The sequence below is a fragment of the Penaeus chinensis genome, chromosome 38, assembly GCF_019202785.1.
Source record: "Penaeus chinensis breed Huanghai No. 1 chromosome 38, ASM1920278v2, whole genome shotgun sequence".
NCBI lineage: Eukaryota > Metazoa > Arthropoda > Malacostraca > Decapoda > Penaeidae > Penaeus > Penaeus chinensis.
The window spans coordinates 22,739,671-22,749,670 of NC_061856.1; the positions used below are offsets into that span (position 1 = coordinate 22,739,671).

Here is a 10,000-nt window from a genome sequence, read left to right on the forward strand (position 1 = left end):
TAGTTGTGTATATGTATATGTAAATATATGCAAATATATACATATGTATAACTATATATGTTTTATACGTATGTGTATATATAAGCAGACGCACATATATATTTTTATATATATACATATGTGTATGTATATATAGATTTATGTCCTTTTTTGTATAATATACATTTCTGTATGTATATATAGATATATGTTCTTTTTGTATAATATGCATATGTATAGATATATAAATGAATAGTTGCACACACATATAAATGTATACATCTACACATATATACATATAAATACATATATATGTATGTATACACATATGTAATAAATGTAATGTAATGTAATATGTGTATACATGTAATATGTAATAAATATTATATAATATATACTATATGCATATATATCACCTCATCCGTTTTGAGCACATTATAACACATTTGTATAAACTTTTGGTCTTCGGGCGCAATTAATTTTGATATTTGATACTTTCTAACTTTTTAAAATCCTCAGAACTTCTCTGTGTTAGGCCGATACCTATCTACATACCATACCCAACCCAAATTCTGATAGTCCATTTATCTCATTTCATAACAAGCATCGGTGGTTCAGTGGTAGAATTCTCGCCTGCCACGCGGGAGGCCCGGGTTCGATTCCCGGCCGATGCATCTTTTCGTGCCCTTAATAGAAACAAGTATATTGTATGTAATTGTAGCAAAGATGCAAGTCTGTAGTGTGGACTGCGCCTCAAGATAGGGGGCCTGGAGGCTGTATCCTCTCCACTCTATACACAAGTCAACACAATATATGTGTGTATATATGTGTGTATGTATATATACATATATATGTATATATACATATGTATATATATGTATATATATACAAACATATGTATATGAACACACAATATATATACATATATATACATATTGTAACCCCGCTATCTCTATATCATATTATTACATTCAACATATTTTATATAATCTTAGATATTTTCACCCAACCATATGCATATGCATATACGCATGATCATTGCTTTCCCTGATTATTATTCTCTTCTTCCCACACAAGAAATTCCAGTATTGTGTTGTCTATTCCTTTCCGCAAGGGCTAGGCATTTCTGTAACACTTAATTTTAATTACCGGTTGACCCATGCTAAATACGTGATTTATAGCGATCCTTCGACCTCTGTCGGAGATGACAGGCAGACTCCCTGCGGGGAGCCAAGGAGCAACACCTCGCTTCTCGGCGCAGCCGCACTCCATCATTACTCTACAATAGAGGAGCCAAGACTTATTGGTTGTCTACATTACACCCTAAGCTCGCCATCTGTTATGTCATATCTGTGTGACATAATTATCATCAAGAAGAGGCTGTCATTTAGTTAAAATAAGATACGAAGTGATATGTCGATAGTTTAGGAAAAGTTTTGGAACGTTTTGTTTACGACGCTCTCTCGATGGTTCGGCCGGAAGGGTATGGAAGGGAGGTGCCTCTGCTACCTTTGATTCAAAATTAAGAGTTGAATAATGGTTGTATTGAATTTGGAGACAATTTAAGATATTCTTTGGGGATGAAGCGTGAGGCTAATTAATGAGAAAAGGAAAGTTATCAAGGGATGTTGCATTAAATTTCAATTGAAATATGAGTGGCCTCACAGCCATCGAGGGCACACGTCCAGGTATGACACTGTTCTTTGTTGGAGTAACCGGTGCTGTATTACTATAGATATATTTGAGAATTGGTGTTGAGTGATCATTTGCAAGTGATACCCTTTCTACATTTGAGATGTGGTTGAGTTTAATTAACTCAAATATCATCTGCGTCATATTTTATTTACTTATTATTTAGTATATATTTTGATACCAATTAAATATATATATTCTTTGCCATTATCCTACCTTTGAGCAAAAAATAATTATTTTGTGTAATAAACACCTGTCAGCCATGAGGAGACGTTATCCAGAGGAGTGTGGTCTAACATGATATCTTTCTGTTAACAGAAACTATTATTTCAGAGTGAGATCTGATATAATGAGTCGATGGGCTGATATGCGCATCCTCCATGAGGTCTAGACAGGAAAGGTGTAACAAGGGATAATATATATATATATATATATATATATATATATATATATATATACCCTGTATATGTCGATATGTGTATACACACAATATATGTATAAGTGTGTTAGTCTATGTATATATGTATACATATATACATAGACACACATATATATATATACACACACACGCGTGTGTGTGTGTGTGTGTTTATGTATGCATGTATTACATATTTGTATAATATATACACACAAACATACGTACATATATATGTATGTATATGTGTGTGTATTATAGATATATTATATGTATAAACGCAGATATATATATGTATACTTATGCATATATCTAATCAATATATATTTATATATATGTGTGTGTATGTATAAATATATGTATACATATATATGTATATTATATATGTATGTATACAGTTGTACAAATGTATATATGTATTTGTATGCAAAATATATACATATTTATATAGATGTATTTTTTCTATATAAGATACATATGTATAGACATACACATACATATACAAATGTATACATATATGCATATATACATATATATATGTATACACATGTATATATGTATATATCACCTCATCCTTTTTGAGCCCAGTATAACACATGTATAATGAATTTTGATATTTGAGACTTTCAAGCTTTTAAAAATCCTCAGATCTTTTCTGTGTTAGGCTGGTATCTATCTACATACCACATCCAACCCAGCTACTGATAGGCCATTTACCCCTGAGAAATAGAAAGCATCGGTGGTTCAGTGGTAGAATTCTCGCCTGCCACGCGGGAGGCCCGGGTTCGATTCCCGGCCGATGCATCTTTTCGTGCCTTTAATAGAAACAAGAATATTATATGTAATTGTAGCAAGGATGCAAAGACAAGCTCGGCAAAAGGCATGCGGTGTGAAGCGAACGTAATTCTATCTGTCGAGAGAGTTATGCAGCCACACAAATAGTGTCGAATAGTGCAATCAGTGTTGGAAAATGTTAAGTCACGCAAAATCAAGTCTTGCAACTGCTGTCGATACAGATGACAGTTTACAGAACTCATCTTCCAAGGAATCTATGCGCGCTTTTAATCAAATGAGGGAGTGCAGGCGCTGGCATCAGCACCGGCAGGACGGGCGGCATCTCCAGGACGTGCAGATCACATTCGGATTATAAGTCGCATGAGTTAAGTTAAGTAAGTTTATTTACCACCCTGGGTATCTGCTCAAGCGTGGGCAATCATGATTACAGTTTTATATACATCTGACACAGTACAGTAGTCTGTGACAACTATAATTGACATGATAATATAGAAACATGTCATACATCATACAAAAATAATACGTTGATATGCTTTTGCCACAGTGTTTTTGTTTACGGCAGTTTTACATAGTAAATTTAGGATATAATACGAGTATATCTTCCAATGTATGAGATGAAATCAAATATTCATATAGTAATTTATACCACATGTTAGGTGGTCTGAAAGGCTGTATCACATGACATTCCCAGATATAATGCTCAAGCGTTCGCTTGTTTTCTTTGTTCCACAGTCTACATTTAGATTCATCTGCACTTCTTGCACCGTGCAGTTGCCAATACATTATGTAACCTAAACGTATTCTGGCAATAACCAAGTCACATTGTCTGGTTTGACTTCGGTGCCACCCATAGGAGGGCTTGCTATCTCTATACTGATCGTAGTGCCTTATGGTACAGCTTTCAGGCCTTTGAGTGTTCGTCAGATCTACCAGTTCTTCATTATGAGAACTTTTCAATATGTGCAACCCTAGCAAGAGGCATCCCAAGATCTATGTTCTCAGTATCTTTGCTACAGGCTTCCTTCGCCAATTTGTCTACGTGGTCGTGCTTGCTTATGCCAACATGAGATGGTATCCATACAAATTAAATGTTAAAATTGCGCTCTATTGCACAAGTTACATTACACTTAATGCAACTCACAATTTCCTTGTCGCCATCTGCTTTGAAAGAATTTAGTGTCCGAAGAGCACTCTGAGAGTCACAGAAAACTACTCCAGAGCCCCGAGACATTAAGAGTTCCGTTGCAAGGAGTATACCTGCCAGCTGCCTTTGTGTAGTACTGGCCCAATTTTGCACTCTCATATTAACTTGATGTTGTAGTAAGCCATTTTTGTATACAGTACAAGCACAACCAGCTTTGTATCCAGACTGTACGGATCCGTCAACGTAACACTCGTATACATCATCGCCCATAGACTGTGTGTCCCTTTACTGTTGCTAATGCAATTTGTTGTAACACGCAGTTATGTACACTGTTTTTTTTTTTTTTTTTTTTTTTTTTTTTTTTTTTTTTTTTTGTGGTAGACACGTAAGGTGCACGATCAATTTTGAATTTTTCCATGGTGGAATGGATCGACCTTGTGGTATTTTACTTATTGGGATATTGAGCTTTGTAATGTTAATGGAGATTTTGTGTATTAGAGGGCGTGCGTGTTTGTGATTAGTCATGTCTGCTTGCGTGATTTTATGCTGCATTTGTTTTTGGAAGTCTGAAAGATACAAGGGTTCCCTCAGAGCTTTGACCCCAAATATAGTGGAAATAAATATTATTCTATCGAAGATGGATGGTAGGTTAAGTTCTGACCTCATGATTACTATCCTTGCTGTTCTCGGGGCGCCGAGAACAGCAAGCACTACCTCCAAGCTATTTATTTCTGATTCCTTACACTGCAACAAGTGCAGTGGACGGTAGTCTACAACTGATCTTATAAAAGCCAAGTAAAACAGTCTAGCAAGCTTAACATTGATGCCAAGTTCTCTTCGAACAAGAACTTTCAACGGTTTCAGTCTCTCCCAGTCTCTTTTTCAGGGAAAGGATCAGGTCTGCATCATTTATGTTCACCCCGAGATAATTATATTCATGACACAAGTGGGTAGGGGTATGATACATGGATTGAGAGCAATTGTTTTCTCAGTGGAGATGACTAATCCACACTCATGAGCCCTAGTTGTGAGTTTGTTGAGAATTATTTGCATTCTCTCTTGTGATGATGCTTTGACACATATGTCATCAACATAGCATATAGTGGATTCACCATCCCCAAGTCGAATATCTGCCACCAGCTTGTGCATGAGGATATTTGACAACATAGGGCTGAGAACTCCTCCATGTGGCGTCCCAAGTTGAAAAGATTGTGTGGTGGAACTTCTCACTCCCCTGAACAAGACACTTGCAGATCTGTTCGAAAGAAACATTCTAATCCAGCTCAATAATTTACCCCGGATGCCAAAGCTTACTAATTTTTCTAGGGTAATGTCTCTGCAATGTCAAAAGCTGACTTAAGGTCAAGAAAAACAGTGTGCTTCCCTGGATTAGAGTTTGAGTAGTACTCTGCAAAGCAATGTTGTATGCTACGTCCCGATAGAAATCCGTACAGTCTGTGAGATAATTTACCTTGCAACCTGTACCTGAGTCTGTTCAAAATTATCCTTTCTAGAACTTTGCATACACATGAGGTTAGTGAGATTGGGCGGTATTTATCAGTGTTTCGGTATAGGGATGATTAGACTGCGCGTCGAGAGGCCAGGCAGAATACCTTGTGACAAACTTAACCTGCACAGGTGCAAAAGGGTACCTGAGCTATAAGGCGGAGGACACTATAGGTAATTCCATCTTCACCTGGTGCAGACGCTTTTCCTTTGAACAGGGCATTGTTCAATTCCCACTCAGTAATCTCAGCAAAGTCTGAAGGGTCTGTCTCAGAACATCCAATCTCAATGGCAAATTTACGTACAATTTTAGACTGATTAAGGTGGTTCTGAATATTTGTGGGAAGTGCGCTCAATTTGGACGCTCCAGCCCATTGACTAAGGAGCATGTCTGCTTGTGCAAGAGGACTATGGAACTGCGGGGTGTTAGTTCGTTTGCCTGAGAGTCGATTCATTTTATTCCAGACCTCAGACATTGAGGAGTTATTATTAATGCTTTGTAGGAACTGTTCAAAGTGTTTAGTTTAGTCTAGTCCTTTATTTACCACCCTGGCTAACTGCACAGGCGTGGGCAAGCTGTGGTACATTTAATGCATGTTCATAACATTACATAGTGGTGTTACATTTGAATTTTAGCCAATAACATTGCTATGAGTACTTTATCAGTTTAAGGAAAAGAACAATTGCACAGTCCTTTATCCACTCATCTGCCACGTCGGCATATAGCTTGGACGTGGGAAAGCATTAATACATTTTATATTGGGTTATGTGATATTACATTCCAAATTTAGGATACAACATAAGTTTATCTTCTAGGGCATCAGATGATATGAAGTAGTTACATAGTTCTCCGTACCTCATGCTAGGTGGCCTGAAAGGCTGTATCACATGGCACTCTGAGATATAATGTACAAGTGTTCGCTTATATTCTTCATTACACAGTTTACACTTAGTTTCTTCAACATTACAAACTGTACTGACCTGCCCATACAATCTATATCCAAGCCTGATTCTTGCAGTCACAGCATCACACTGTCTTGTTCTTGTTTTATATAAACATAGATGAAGGAATCTTGCCTAAACCGGTCATAGTGCTTTATGCTACAGCTTTCAGGGCGTTGAGAATTAATCAACTCAGTCAAGTCCTCTCTGAAGGAAGCTTTAATGATGTAGAAAATCCTAGAAAGAGGTATCCCAAGATCTATGTCCAAACTTTGTTTGTCACATGCTGACTTTGCTAGGCGATCAGCATGATCATGCCTAGGGATTCCAACATGCCATGGAATCCACACAAAACGTATATTATGGCCTCGTTCTTTTGCACGATACACGTTTATCCTGATGTCATTTGCACTATTTCCCGCACCTTTGTCTAGAGTGTTCAGAACCTGGAGAGCACTCTGTGAATCGCAGAAAATGACCCCTGAGGCTTGGTTCAATAGAAATTTGGTGGCTATGAGTATTCCTGCCAACTCGGTTTGCATAGTGCTAGCCCAGTCATGAACCCTCCTACAATCCTGGTGCTGCAAAATATTGTTTTTATATGCTCCCAGACTGCAAGGATCCGTCAGTGTAGCATTCATATGCATTGGAAAGAGTGTCTAGATGTTCATTTATACTTGCAAGTGCATACTGTTTAAGTATAGCAGGGGGGACACTGTCTTTTTGGGGGGCAGTCGTATAATATACACTTAGGTCCGACATTTTCCACGGTGGTACAGAACGTCCATGTAGGGTCTTAGTTATGGGTATGTTCAGCTGAGCTAAGTGTTTACACGTCACTTGTAACCATGGATTTGAGTATGAATCGGTGTTGTTATTCAAAGTTAGCTCTTCTATTCTGTGTTTTAGTTGTCTTTGGAACTCTGTACAATGGAGGGGTTCTCTAATTGATTTGACACTAAATGTGGTATTTATGTATAATATTCTTTCATAAACAGAAGGCAAATTAAGTTCTGTTCTCATATTCACAATCCTTGTTGTTCTAGGGGCACCAAGAATGATTCTCATGGCTTCATTTTGTACACTTTCTAGACTAGTCAACTCTGATTCCTTGAACAATACTAAGTGCAACGCATGGTAATCTATGACCGACCTTATGTATGACAAGTAAAAGATTCTCGCAATATTGACATTAATACCATGGTCTTTGCCGACAAGTGTCTTAAGTGGCTTCAGCCGCTACCACAGCCTTTTCTTCAGGTTTCTAATGAACTCTGAATCATTAACAATCACCCCAAGGTATTTGTATTGATGGAGATCTAGCTCAACGTCATTTATATGAAACCTTGGCAAAGGGATTGTCTGTGGGTTAAGTGCCTTTGTTTTTTCAGATGAAATTATCAAGCCACACTCAGTAGCCCTTGCAGAAAGTATATCTAGGATCTCTTGCATTCTCTCCTCGGATGAGGATTTAATACAAATGTCATCGGTATAGCAAATAATGGAGTCATTGCCTGCAAGTGGTATATCGCCCAGTAATCTATGTATTAGGATGTTAAATAGCATGGGACTAAGTACGCCTCCCTGAGGTGTGCCGAGTTCAAATACTTTTGTATGAGTACTCTTAATGTCCCTGAAGAGAACCTGAGCCGATCGATTCGACAGATACATTTGAATCCATGTTAACAGTTTTCCCTGAATACCAAAGCTAGCTAGTTGCTCAAGGATAATTTACCTGTTTGCAATATCAAAAGCAGATTTAAGATCAAGAAATACGGTTTGCATGCCTGGGTTTGAGTTTGTTAAGTACCCTGCAAAACAGTGCTGACTGCTACGCACTGGGAGAAATCCATACAGTCTAGGGGATAACTTAGCATTTATGCGATACATGAGCCTGTTCAGAATTATTCTCTCAAGTACTTTGCACAGACAGGAGGTCAAGGAAATGGGTCTGTATTTATCAGTATTGGGTTTGGGTATAGGAATGATTAAGCTTTTAGTCCAGGAGCTTGGGAGGATTCCTTGTGATAGGCTGAGTCTATACAGATGTAAAAGTGGGTTGCCTGGTACCTGAGCAATGTGGCGAAGGACGCTGTAAGTAATGCCGTCCTCGCCAGGGGCGGTTGCCTTACCTTTCAGAAGGGCATTGCTCAGTTCTTTTCTGAAATGAATTTTTAATTCCCGTAGATTTTTGCTAGCCTTAAGAAACTGAATAAGGTTGCCACGTGTATTGTCCTGCTTGTAGATATCAAAAAGCTCCTAAACTCGCTTTTGTTCCCTTAATAGTGTAGGGTTACTGACCCACTTAAGTTGTTTTAGGCGTTGTGAATTGTTGCTCTTTAAGGTTTTCTTTGGACAGACCCAGGTGTTGTAGTAATCAGTGACCACTTTCATCATGTCCATGGAGAATTTATCAACTATCGTTACTGTGTAGTCGGTATACCAATCATAAATACGTGATTTAAAGTGGTGCTCAAGGTAAGGAGGAATAAACATTTTAAGCCTATTTGTTTTTGCAGATAGACTATTATCAACATGTGTGTGTGTGTGTGTGTGTGTGTGTGTGTGTGTGTGTGTGTGTGTGTGTGTGTGTGTGTGTGTGTGTGTGTGTGTGTGTGTGTGTGTGTGTGTGTGTGTGTGTGTGTGTGTGTGTGTGTGTGTGTGTGTGTGTGTGTGTGTGTGTGTGTGTGTGTGTGTGTGTGTGTGTGTGTGTGTGTGTGTGTGTGTGTGTGTGTGTGTGTGTGTGTGTGTGTGTGTGTGTGTGTGTGTGTGTGTGTGTGTGTGTGTGTGTGTGTGTGTGTGTGTGTGTGTGTGTGTGTGTGTGTGTGTGTGTGTGTGTGTGTGTGTGTGTGTGTGTGTGTGTGTGTGTGTGTGTGTGTGTGTGTGTGTGTGTGTGTGTGTGTGTGTGTGTGTGTGTGTGTGTGTGTGTGTGTGTGTGTGTGTGTGTGTGTGTGTGTGTGTGTGTGTGTGTGTGTGTGTGTGTGTGTGTGTGTGTGTGTGTGTGTGTGTGTGTGTGTGTGTGTGTGTGTGTGTGTGTGTGTGTGTGTGTGTGTGTGTGTGTGTGTGTGTGTGTGTGTGTGTGTGTGTGTGTGTGTGTGTGTGTGTGTGTGTGTGTGTGTGTGTGTGTGTGTGTGTGTGTGTGTGTGTGTGTGTGTGTGTGTGTGTGTGTGTGTGTGTGTGTGTGTGTGTGTGTGTGTGTGTGTGTGTGTGTGTGTGTGTGTGTGTGTGTGTGTGTGTGTGTGTGTGTGTGTGTGTGTGTGTGTGTGTGTGTGTGTGTGTGTGTGTGTGTGTGTGTGTGTGTGTGTGTGTGTGTGTGTGTGTGTGTGTGTGTGTGTGTGTGTGTGTGTGTGTGTGTGTGTGTGTGTGTGTGTGTGTGTGTGTGTGTGTGTGTGTGTGTGTGTGTGTGTGTGTGTGTGTGTGTGTGTGTGTGTGTGTGTGTGTGTGTGTGTGTGTGTGTGTGTGTGTGTGTGTGTGTGTGTGTGTGTGTGTGTGTGTGTGTGTGTGTGTGTGTGTGTGTGTGTGTGTGT

At 39.0% G+C, this 10,000-nt stretch overlaps 2 non-coding genes across 2 annotated transcripts; both read left to right on the forward strand.

Moving 5' to 3' along the window:
* The first annotated feature begins 582 nt into the window (after positions 1-582).
* Positions 583-653, forward strand: Trnag-gcc. Its single transcript has one exon. It is a non-coding gene; the product is annotated as a tRNA-Gly (tRNA).
* Positions 654-2,819: 2,166 nt separating this feature from the next.
* Positions 2,820-2,890, forward strand: Trnag-gcc. The gene has a single exon. It is a non-coding gene; the product is annotated as a tRNA-Gly (tRNA).
* Positions 2,891-10,000: the final 7,110 nt, after the last annotated feature.